This window comes from Magnolia sinica, chromosome 12, assembly GCF_029962835.1.
Source record: "Magnolia sinica isolate HGM2019 chromosome 12, MsV1, whole genome shotgun sequence".
Taxonomy (NCBI): Eukaryota; Viridiplantae; Streptophyta; class Magnoliopsida; order Magnoliales; family Magnoliaceae; genus Magnolia; species Magnolia sinica.
In genome coordinates, this window is record NC_080584.1 from 72,900,144 (window position 1) to 72,911,473 (window position 11,330).

The 11,330-nt window shown below is 37.6% G+C and overlaps 1 long non-coding RNA gene and 1 pseudogene across 1 annotated transcript; one reads left to right on the forward strand and one right to left on the reverse strand.

The window, feature by feature from the left end:
- Positions 1 to 5,573: 5,573 nt before the first annotated feature.
- Positions 5,574 to 5,922, reverse strand: LOC131221680 (uncharacterized). Its single transcript, XR_009159526.1, has 2 exons — positions 5,830 to 5,922; positions 5,574 to 5,706 (listed from the first exon to the last, which is right to left on the reverse strand). It is a non-coding gene; the product is annotated as an uncharacterized LOC131221680 (long non-coding RNA).
- A 1,512-nt stretch (positions 5,923 to 7,434) lies between these two features.
- LOC131220244 (protein SUPPRESSOR OF GENE SILENCING 3-like) lies at positions 7,435 to 10,324 on the forward strand (annotated as a pseudogene).
- Positions 10,325 to 11,330: the final 1,006 nt, after the last annotated feature.

An 11,330-nucleotide genomic window follows, 5' to 3' on the forward strand; every position in this document is an offset into this window, starting at 1 on the left:
TTGGATCAGCTTCGTCGAGACTCACGTCATTTTTCTTGGCGCCATCCAATCTTGCGTCTACACCTCCATGTTCATGAAGAATCCGAGAAAATCAGGAGACGAATCAAGGTATGGTCTGTTTGACTTCATGAACTTACTGAATGGTGTGGATCTTCAAAATATGTGATTATAGTGGCCCACCAGGAGTTGACAGCAACTCCCTGTTGCGTAAATTCAGATTTTTGAATTCGGATCGGGTCGGCAACCACTGACCATTTCCGTCAGTCTGGTGCACCTCCTGTGCACGTGTTCTATGCACACTTTCATCATATAAAGTGGGTCTCACCTCAATTTTTGAGAAATCCTCCCTGTCCATCCACTTTTCTAGCTCATTTAATGGGTTGAGACCAAAAGTGAAGCATATCCAGATATTAGGTGGGCCCCAAGTTGATGATTTGTGGGCTGATCTATCTTTTGGGCCATTTTCACAAGGGTCCAATGGCTGAAATTTTATATTTACGATTAATTTATAGTCCTCAGGCCATATATGAAGTTTTGAGCTGAACGAATGGTGGAAACCCTATGATCTTGCATTCTGGATGACTTTCAGGCCAATTGAGCTTCAGTTTCTTGACTTTCTCGGATATATGGCATGTAAATCCATCGATCTTGGTCCCATGGAGTCCGTACCTTTTCTTGGTGACATCAGAGCCTTAAATCCATGCTTTTAGCATCCTATTTCAGTCCAGGTTCCTAAATACACCTTGCATCACAAACACGATCAAAATGAGCCATTAAACCGTATCATGTTCATAAAATAAGGTAATAACTGGGGTCTAATATACAATATTTGACCCTCAACAAAAATCATGTCAACATCATGGTCTTTGGTCATTGGGCTCGTAGACTGAATGCAAGTTATTCTCTTGGTTTGTCACTCTGGTGCTTGTCTTATGGCTATATATTCTCAATGTCCATGATCTCCCAAGTATAATTGCTCATTGAGATCATGGATAAGGCTTAGATGATGGCATTGCTCAGCAATTTGGCTTAGGTACATTTTTGGGTTTCAATTATTTTTCTTTTTTTCACTTGATAGGCAGCTTGGATATCGCATCAATTGGAGTAGGGTCTATAATACTAGATGATTTTAATTTTCATGAATTTGTCCATCTTAACAATTTTGAGTAAATCATACATTGTGACAAGTCAGAATGCAGGTTTTTCTTTGTTTTGAGAATTTGATGAACATAACTGAAGAGTCTTCATTTGGGATTTTTTTTTTTTTCCTTTTCATTTTCTGTGTTGCAGAAACATTAATCAATTTTGGAGTGAGTATGCAACATAAGATCACATCATTCATTCCTAATGTTGGATTACAAGTAACTTAATGATGGTTTCTCTCTTATTCATTTGATTTCAACAACATTGTTGCATTAGAACTTAGTGCAGGAATAGGTGGTAACTACCTTATATAGTCAGTGTTATTTATAGTGTACCATACACAACAACTTTTTTTTTTTTTTTTGAAGAACAACCATCTCTTTCTTCTTACGGTGAAGATCTGTGTCATAGTTAATGTAGTTGCATTTGATTACTCTTTTGATGATGTTCAGATGAAAAACTTGTTTTGATGAATTTGTTATTAACGTACATGCCTTGTTTTGTCAAAACAACCAGCTATATGCTCGTAGGCACTTTTTGTTTCCTCTTTGAATATTGAGGAATACAATGAACATGTGATGGCAGTAGTATGCTGTGAAGCACAGGCATGTGTAAATCCTTTTTTTTTTTTTTCCAACGAAGATAATGTAGTTTTAGAATGATTAAAGCCTTTTTATTTTTATTTTTATTTTTTTCTTTTTATTTATTTATTATTTTTTCTTTCGTTCTTTCTAGCTCTTTTGATTTCTATTTTCCTTTGTTTTCAACAATAGAATTTCCGTGTACTATCGTCTTGATAGAGTAGCTGTGATTTTTTTAAAATTTATTTATTTATTTGCATTTCAGTTTTAGTAGTTTGGATAAGTATATAGCCTTATTCTAAGAATACAATAATTGCCAGTTATTTGTTTGGCATCCTTGCAACTCATTCATTACTTTTTGTGTTTTCGGATGCATTGCTCAGGAAACTTCTCGATGATGACTACTTGTCGAAGAAGGTTAGTATTAGATTGTTACCCTTCCAAATGCTATTTAAAGTGGCCTTTATAAAGCATTTTTAGAAGCTTTGGTTTTAGATTTTTATTATGTCCCTATACATTATATTATATTTTAGGTTTTACACGGTAGCTTGAAATATTGGGTTTTCCAATTTACTTGGACCAAACTGGAGTTTTCCAATCCTAATTTGTCCCAACCTGACCTGAACTCGGGTTGTTTAAGTTGGGTTTGGGTCAACCAAACCCAAGTTGCAGCCCTAAACTCAGACCTCTAATAACGTTGCGTTTGAGGTCTTGACTGCTGGTTAATGCATGTTTACTTTCTGACTGAGCCTGGCAACTATGAGATTTTGCTACCTTTGGTTCATATGGCTGTTAATACAATTTGATATTATTATCATTATAATTATGTGTCTATATATTGCAGAATTATATGATCCTCAGGTCCTGAGTTTCTAACTGTGGGTCTTGTAGTCTGATGATCTAGACCTTTGATTTGATGGAGCCTCCTAGGTATACTCGTATGGACCATGCCTCAGAAATATCTCGACTGGATAGTCCTAACCCTTTGCTCTGTTGTCAGCAAATAGATGGGTAGGGAAACTATTATAATGATCCAGATTCAACTGAACAAGGCCAAAGATTGGACAGATACAAGGGGGTCCATGTACGATAGGGCCCTTCCATCAATGATCTGGATAGCCAGATCCTGCACACCACTTCTAGGAAATCAGGATTTGAGGATAATACATATTCTGAACCAACTAACATATAATTCCTTAAACACATGTATTTACACTTGTCATTTCTCTCTTTGAAATTCTTCAGGCATTGGAGTGGATGGGTCTTGTGGATGAAGTTGTCAATGATCCAGAGTATGTTGCCGTCTTTGTGACTATGATATCCACATTGCTTTTGTTTTCATGACTAATCAAAACATGTTTATCACAATGTTAATAAAAAAAGAAAAGAAAATCATGCCTAACACACATTGTTGGGAATTTTCAAAACGTCTCTCTTCATTTGGTCTTTATTTCAGCTTCACGATGGCTAATGACCTTTACTTGTTTTTCGCTGTGCAACTACAAGTTCGAGTTCCGTACTCATGGTGATAGACCAAGCCTGCCCATACTAAGTGTCTTTTTTTTTTTTTTTTACAATATTTCTTCCAGTAGATTGAGATTGTTTATTGCTTACCTCAGTGGTAGGGTATGAGCATATTCCTTTATGGTTGGCAGCCTCCATTTCAACATTGAGCTCTTAGGTTCAAGCTCAAGTTACCTATAAAAAAAGATTGTTTATTGCCTACATTTATTTCAGTTCGAGTAGATACTACAAGTTCAAGTTCCTGCTCCTACAGGTGTATTTACAAATAATCCACACGTGCAGATTATGTATGTCTCATGACGTATGATCCACTCATTGGTTTGTTGTGCAGGCTCATTTAGTTCGTTTTTGCAATTTGTCTAATTCATGGACCATACTCAGCAAGTTTGATTGAGCTGTGCAATGTTTTAATACGTTGTATTCTGCAGAATTAATCAAATGATTCACAATTAGGGCTGCAACTTGGGTTTGGAACAATTGGAATTTGACCAATCCAACCTGAGTTTGGGTTGCTTCAGTCCTCGGGTCAGGTCAGGGTTAGTTTTGAGTTGAATATAGAGGATTGGGTTGGAATGTGGGTTGGGTCGGTTACATCGCATCAAACTGCAACTTAGTTTGCTTAGTTGATTCATGGTTCCATCTTGTTCCTAGTGAATTGGGTAACTATCATGGTTTTATGACTCGGACGAGTCTGATACGACTCTTCTTCCTTTATATATATATATATATATATATATATATATATGATTGCGTATTTTCTCCTCGTATTTACAGGTAAAATTTTCTCTTTTGATGGCCAGAAAATTGGGCAGCAACCATGGCACCGACAGCCATATCCGCCGCTGTCAATGGCCACCTACATGTTTGAAGAAATGCTTCAACCAAGAATCTTCTGCAAAACTGTCAATCGTTGCTGATTACTGTAGCAATCTATTTCTGTCATTCCATTGCACGATATTGATGATGCATGTGAGTGGCAATGGTAAATGTTAGTGATGATATGGAGAAAGAAAAAGAGAAAAGCGGATGCGAGAACAACAAGCCGAGCTCGCTCCCCATGATGACTCTGATGCAGAACACGACAATGACGAAGATTTCGAGAAGCTCGCCAGGAAACTCAGCTACACCTCCGTCTGTTCTACATGGGCTGATTTTGAAGTCGACGAAGATGACAAGAATATCGACCTTGGTCCTCAGTTCTCTCTCAAAGAACAGCTCGAGAAGGACAAGGTCCACCTCACAAATCCACCACATTGCTTTTTCATCCTTTTTCTTTCTGGTTTTTGAAAATAGAGTAGTACATTTATGTACTGGTTTTATGAGGAAAAGGGTGTTTTTTTTTTTTTTTTGTAAAATAGAGGCTCCCTGTCTTCTTAATTGATTTTTTGAAAATTGGGTTTTCTGTAGGTACTTTTCACCCAGTAATGTCGGCACTGATGTAGTATCACATAACTTAGGACTTGAAATGTTTTGGAGGCTTCAAATCTAGCACAAATGCCATAGCTATTGTTGTTGTCTTTTTTGGCGAACATAAAATTCATCCAGTCATTTGAAATGTTTTGAAGGCTTCAAATCTAGTTCAAATTCCATCCAGTCATTCACTTCTGCTTGATTTTTTGGTGTTTCTCAGTTTTTCCTCATTTTGATATAACATTTCATACTGTTAGAGGTGCAATTGTTAAGGTCCCTTGTTAGATGTTTGGTATCGGGCAAATTTTTATTTTTTATTTTTTGCAAAACATAAGGTCCCTTGCTAGATGTTTGGTATCAGGCAAATTTTGAGTAATTTTCAGTTTAACCTTCTGTTGTTTCAATCTGAGCATTAGGATTTCTATGTACCTTTGCATCTTGTGTGGAAATCACAAACTAGGAGTATTACCCGACTCTTTTTTTGATTTATTATTATTATTATCATTATTTTTTGCCAAACATAGCTTCAGGAAAAAGGACCTCCACTCTATGTGAAGTTGTTGTTATAGTAATGAGCATTTGAGCTCTAGAAAAATCAAATTATTATATCCCCTTCGTTTGTTTTCTTCCATGTCTCTAGGTTTTAGTAGAAATGATATGATATGCATGCATGCTGGAAGTTGTTCTTTTTTTTTTCTTTTTATTTTTTTTAAAATCTTTTTTATATATTTTTTTGAAGCATGCAAAAGAAAGAAGCCATCTCTTGGATGCTAGCTAAAGATGCAGATATTACCATCATGGATATGTTTTCAAATAATTACACATACTATAGCTCGCGGTCACCTCCGTTAATACAGAACAAAAAGATCACCGATCAGTGATGTACCATCTCAAAGTAGCATAGCTCCCACACTGTGACAAAGGAAATACTTGAAAGTCTTGACAGAATCACATACTACATACATCAACCAGAGCGAGTTTAGCTGTCTCCAACATGATACATGGCATTCTTCTGACCAAAATCAGGACATATCAAAATAGAACAGACCTGAAAAGAAGCTTCTCAACTAAACTGCTGCCTCAGAAGTCCAAGATCAAAGAAAAAAACTTCTTGGGGCCGAGCTCGAACGCTTCGAGATTACACAAACTGACTTACAACAATCACTCGCACATTACAAAGCATTGAATTACTTATACTCCAACATCTTAACTTCCAACACGAGGATGCATGCCTCAAGTTCATTTTGTAGTCAAGCCCTGTAAAATCCCTGTCATCAGTTCTCATAGAATTGTTTGATTTAGAACTGCATTCTATTGGGAGTGAAGTTCTGTGTCTAGGCAATGGGTTGGATAAATCTGGGCTATATTAAGTTGTGCTGACCCATTTAATTGGCATGGAATTTCTTGCCCTTTCATGTTCCTACGAATCCGTGTTCTTGTTCTTGTTCCGTTTTTTAATCATTAACAAAGTTTTATTGAAGAAAGGGAGAAAAAAGGTTGAAGGACTAGTGAATGCAGAGCACAAGAATACAGTCACTTCTAGTTTTGTTTCTCCTTACCCTTCATTCCCATTCTTGATCATTATGTAAGTTCAATTTGACTGAATTGTCTCACATCTATATATGAAATGGGGATAATCTTGCAATATTTTGGTGTTAAGTTTGTAATTTCAAGTTATAGGAGGCTAATCTATAGAAATTAGACTGCTCCTCACCCAACAACGAGCAAGCTATGGTGCAAAAAAACATGCCAATCAGGTGATCCTAAGCTTCTGATCAATAGCCCGAAAATGGACAGTCAAGGTCGACTGGAGAAACAAAATAGATCCATCATTTTGAAGCATCTAGTAATAGATCACTCTTTGTATTTCTTATGATTCTAAAGTAACACTTTGATTTCATGATCCTAACCATGTGATTTATGTCTCATAAGCCGTAGACAGATGTAACAAATTGACCCTATTCAAAGGGTTAGGTTCATCAAATTGGCATGATTCTTTGCAACATGGCTTGCTTCTAGTTGAATGAATGAATGCATGGTTCAGATCGACAATAGGTCACCTTGTGTTCCATTTAAAAAGTATGGTGATTGTATCGCAGGTTGTTGAAGCCCATCGTTCAAACACTATCATGTCTTGATTCTCTCTAGAATCTTATTTGAAAACAAAAAAGTTTCAGCGATCTAAGCTAATGTTTACCAACTTTGAGAGTGCAAGTCAGGCACCCAAATCCAGAACATTATCAATGGTTCTATAGGTTGTGCTGGCATGGGGCTTCCAGGTGCATTATATGATTATTCCACATTTTCTATGTGTAATTATAAATTTCGTAATGATTACTTTGTGTAACTGGTGGCATGATGACATTTGTGTACTTACTAATAGCATATATCTAGTAAAATTTTACAATTCTAATCCAAGTCTAATGGATTATCATTGAAATCAATTTTGCTTATAGCATATGAAATTGGTTGGAATGGTAAGTTATTTGACAGTGTGATTTTGTTTGTTCAGAACTGTGTATAGTGGTACATGGTATGTTTACTTGGGAGCTTTGGATCTAGTTGAATCTTACTAATGTCACGGTTTCTTCAATGTGTTTATTATCATATTTCTTCCATACTCTGAATGGTTTTGGACTTATTTTATTAGCTTTTGACTGGAGTACCCTATCCAAAACAGTCAGGTAATTAACACAATACTGAAACGAATTTGAAAAATATTGGTAGCGTGGCCTCCTCAGCTGCTGCTGCTAATTCATCACCTTAGGGAAAAGGCATGGTTCCCCTGTATGGACATTACTCTGGAGGCTCTGACTTTGGCAACAACAGCCCCAAGCTTGATCAGCTGATTCAAGAAGTGGCACATAGATGCTGCAGAAGATGGTGCATGGGAGGTCTGTGGTAAGAAATCTAAGAACTGAACTGGGAATGGTGCTGAGATACAGAGGGGAGCCTCAACTGCTGCCCCAAAAGCCTGGGGGCATCCAGAAATGTCTCAAAAGTTGTCCATGTCTGATAATGGTCAAACAGGATGGGCTTCTGGAATTAATTGGCAGACACAGACAGTTGATTCTAAGAGACAAGCTGGCAGAGTAAATGCAAAGCCAGTGTAATCTACTAGGTCTGGTTCCTCAAATGTTTCTGAGTCTAAGACTTCAAAAGATGTCCGAATCAAGAATGATTCTAGTTCAAAGCTTCATTCTTAGGGATCTCCTGCAGGAGAAGACTTTGGGTCTGACAAAGGCGGCCAGCATCCTGACAATGCTTCTGATGATGATGAACATGTGGTGGACAGTGATGAGGATCTCGAAAGTGATGACTATGATTCTGATGTGAGTCAAAAGAGCCATGAGACATGGAAGAAGAACAAGTGGTTCATGGCATTCTTTAAAGCATTGGACAGTTTGACTGTTGAGCAGATAAATGAGCCATCAAGGCAGTGGTACTGCCCGGCATGCCATGATGGCTCAGGTGCTATTGACTGGTACCGAGGTCTACAGCCTCTTATGACTCATGCAAAGACAAAGGTGCCTAAAGGGTGAAGCTACATCAGGATCTTGCTGAACTCTTGGATGAGGAACTGCATATAGGAGGGGAACTTCAGTAATTCCGGCTGGTGAGTTATTTGGTAAATGGAAGGGTCTGCGTGAGACTGCAACTGGCCATGATATCGTCTGGCTTCAATGGTTATTGTTAGAAATACAATACTTGAGCATGATGAAAACGAAAAGGTATATTCAACTTTGTTACTTTCATGGTACTACTATTAAATCGTCATTTAGCCATTGCATGCAGTTATAGTGTTCACTAAAGAAATAGCTGTTCTGGTTGCATATGTATCCCATCATGATGTTTATCTGAAAACAGAATCACGCCATTTGCATTGAGATCTTTGTTTGAGTCAAAATTATCATTATCCTTGCTGGTTCTGTAGTTCTCTTGTTGTGACTATGATCCTTTTGGTGGCCAGAGTCTGAACCCGCCTATACTGTGTTTGTCCGAAGCAAGGAAAGAGTAAAGGATCTATACAAGGAATTAGCATTTGACAACATAAAAGCAGACGTTATCCATGCAGATTTGACTCAGACACAGGTAACGTTGTGCCTTGCATTATCAAATGGTTAAGGTCAACCAACGCTAGTGGATTATGAATAAATGATAGCTCTAGGACTACCATCTGCATTGTTGTATATCATAGTAGCTTGAATAGTTTGTTTCTTCTTCTATTGTATGTTTTTCAATAGTTTAAAGTGAAATATATTCACTATTAATTTATTTTATTTATTTATTTATTTTTATTTTTATTTTTTTAAAGTTGTTTCCACAGCGGGAAAATGCAGTTGAAAGTTTCAGGGCTGGAAAGACGTGGGTTTTAATTGCCACATATGTTATTGCTCGGGGTATGGACTTTAAGGGCATCAACTGCGCAATAAATTACGATTTCCCTGAATCAGCAAAAGCTTATATTCACTGGATTGGTAAGGCTACTCAAATGATCCCTGTCCTAAACTATGCACCAGTAAAACATTTTTTGTGCTTCAATTTTGTTCTTTTTTCTTTTGGCCCAATCTCTGGTGTGATGAAAACCCCAATCATGTCGTGGAATTCCAAATAATTTCTGCTTTGATATTGATTCTATTGACACCCAACACAGCCATGTTGAAGTCTTTTAACTTCCAAGGAACACATTGATTTGGCATTTTAAGGATTGAAAAAACAACCCCCAATTATTAATATCAATTGTTCGTTCTTTATTCATGTCTATCTGTTTGTGCACACAAAAATCTAGGAGATATAAGTTTGACTGTTTGAATTTTCATAATTAGTGATGCTGATTTTAGTTATTTAGTGGGCAGAGGCAGTCCTCAGTATTGCTCGAAGCAAGTTCACTTGTTGTCCATCCACTTCTGCCGGCCCACAGATTTTTGTGCAGCTTCCATCCACTTCTGCTGGTCCACTTATGCAACAACAAAAAGATTAAAATTGTAGTAATTGCCTGTTTTTTGCTGATCTTATAAACCATGGAGCTGTTCGTGATTCATGGTTCTGCCAGTGTTTTGGTTATTAACTCTTTAATGATGCTGTTCTGCCAGCTCTTGCTGACAAGAATGTTTTAACAGGTGCTCCACTTCCAAGAGGTCAGGTGCTTGCTAAAAAGGTGGTTGAACCCAATGGTGATCACATAGAGGATAAACCAGTAAGTTCCTCAGACTTTTTACTCTGGGATGTCATAAGACAAAAATCATACCATCTGCTCATTGGAAATCTCATTTTCTTCTTACAATACTCACCTTGTTTCTAGTGTCAAGAATCTAGGTTATGGAAAAGCATTCTAAGTTTTTGATGGAGTCCAATACATCCTGTTTTGTGCTATCCATACAACAAAAATCATCACATCAAAAGAAAACCCTCCAATCCATCCTGTTTTGTGCTACCCAAACAACAAAAATTGTCACATCAAAGGAAAACCCTTTTCCTTTTCCGCAGTATGTCATGACATCCATGGTTTCCAAACATGACCCTAATCATTTTCTTATACATGAGGCGTTTGGAATTAGAATTCCTTGGGAGCATATTTGGAACGTTGGATTAAATGGTATGGAATTGCAATAGATGGAATTAAAATTGTTATTGTACAGTGATTGCATGTCTAGAAATATCACAGTATTTTGACAATCTAATCTCATGCTTGATAGGATGCTTATCAATCCAAGCTGGATGAGAACTCTTCCTATGTTTAAAGTCGACCACTTAACGAGGTCTCATTCAGATAATTCCCCTATCCTCGTGAGTTTCAAAGACGAAATGGCTAATTTCCCTCGTCCTTTTCGATTCCAGAGAATGTGGACAGCCCATGAAGACTTCAAGAGGGTGATCAAGGAAACCTGGTAGATTGACATTGCGGCAGCCCTTATGTACAAGGTCCTTCTTAAAATGAAGAACCTCAAGATGGTTCTGAAAGAAACGAACAAAAATACTTTCGGTGATGTGAACAGCAATGTGCAGAAGGCTGAGGACGAAATTAATAGGGCAGAAGTTAATCTCCTCAACTCTCATTCAAATGCTGACTTGTTGAACATCGCGCATGCTAATCTGAAAAAGGCCCAACTCCACGAAGAATTATTTTGGAAACAAAAATCAAGGGACAGATGACTTAAAGTACGGGACAGAAATACGAAATTCTTTCACAATTCGGTTTTGGACAAACAGAGAAGAATGGTTATAGGGAAAATTGAGACTTCTTCAGGGGAAATTCTTGAAAAAATTGAAGATATCTGTAGGGAGGCCGAAGGATACTATAAAGTCCTTTTCTCCTCTGAAGGCAAAGATGTCAATGAAGACATCATTTCTAGCATTCTGACGATAGTGACCAAGCGGATGAATGAAGACCTTCTGAAGCCTCTTTCAATCGAAGAAGTTAAGGTCACGGCTGCCTCAATCCCGATCGATAGCGCTCCTGGGCCGGATAGTTTTGGAGGAGCCTTTTACTCTTCCTGCTTGGAAGTGATTAGCAATGACATGTTTGAAGCAGGAAAAGATTTCTTTGCAGGAAGGCCTCTGCTCAGATCATTCCAATGCACCCAAATCTGTCTCATCCCAAAGAAGAGCAATCCTGAAACCACTGCAGACTACAGACCTATTAGCCTTTGCAACGGCATTATGAAGATCTTC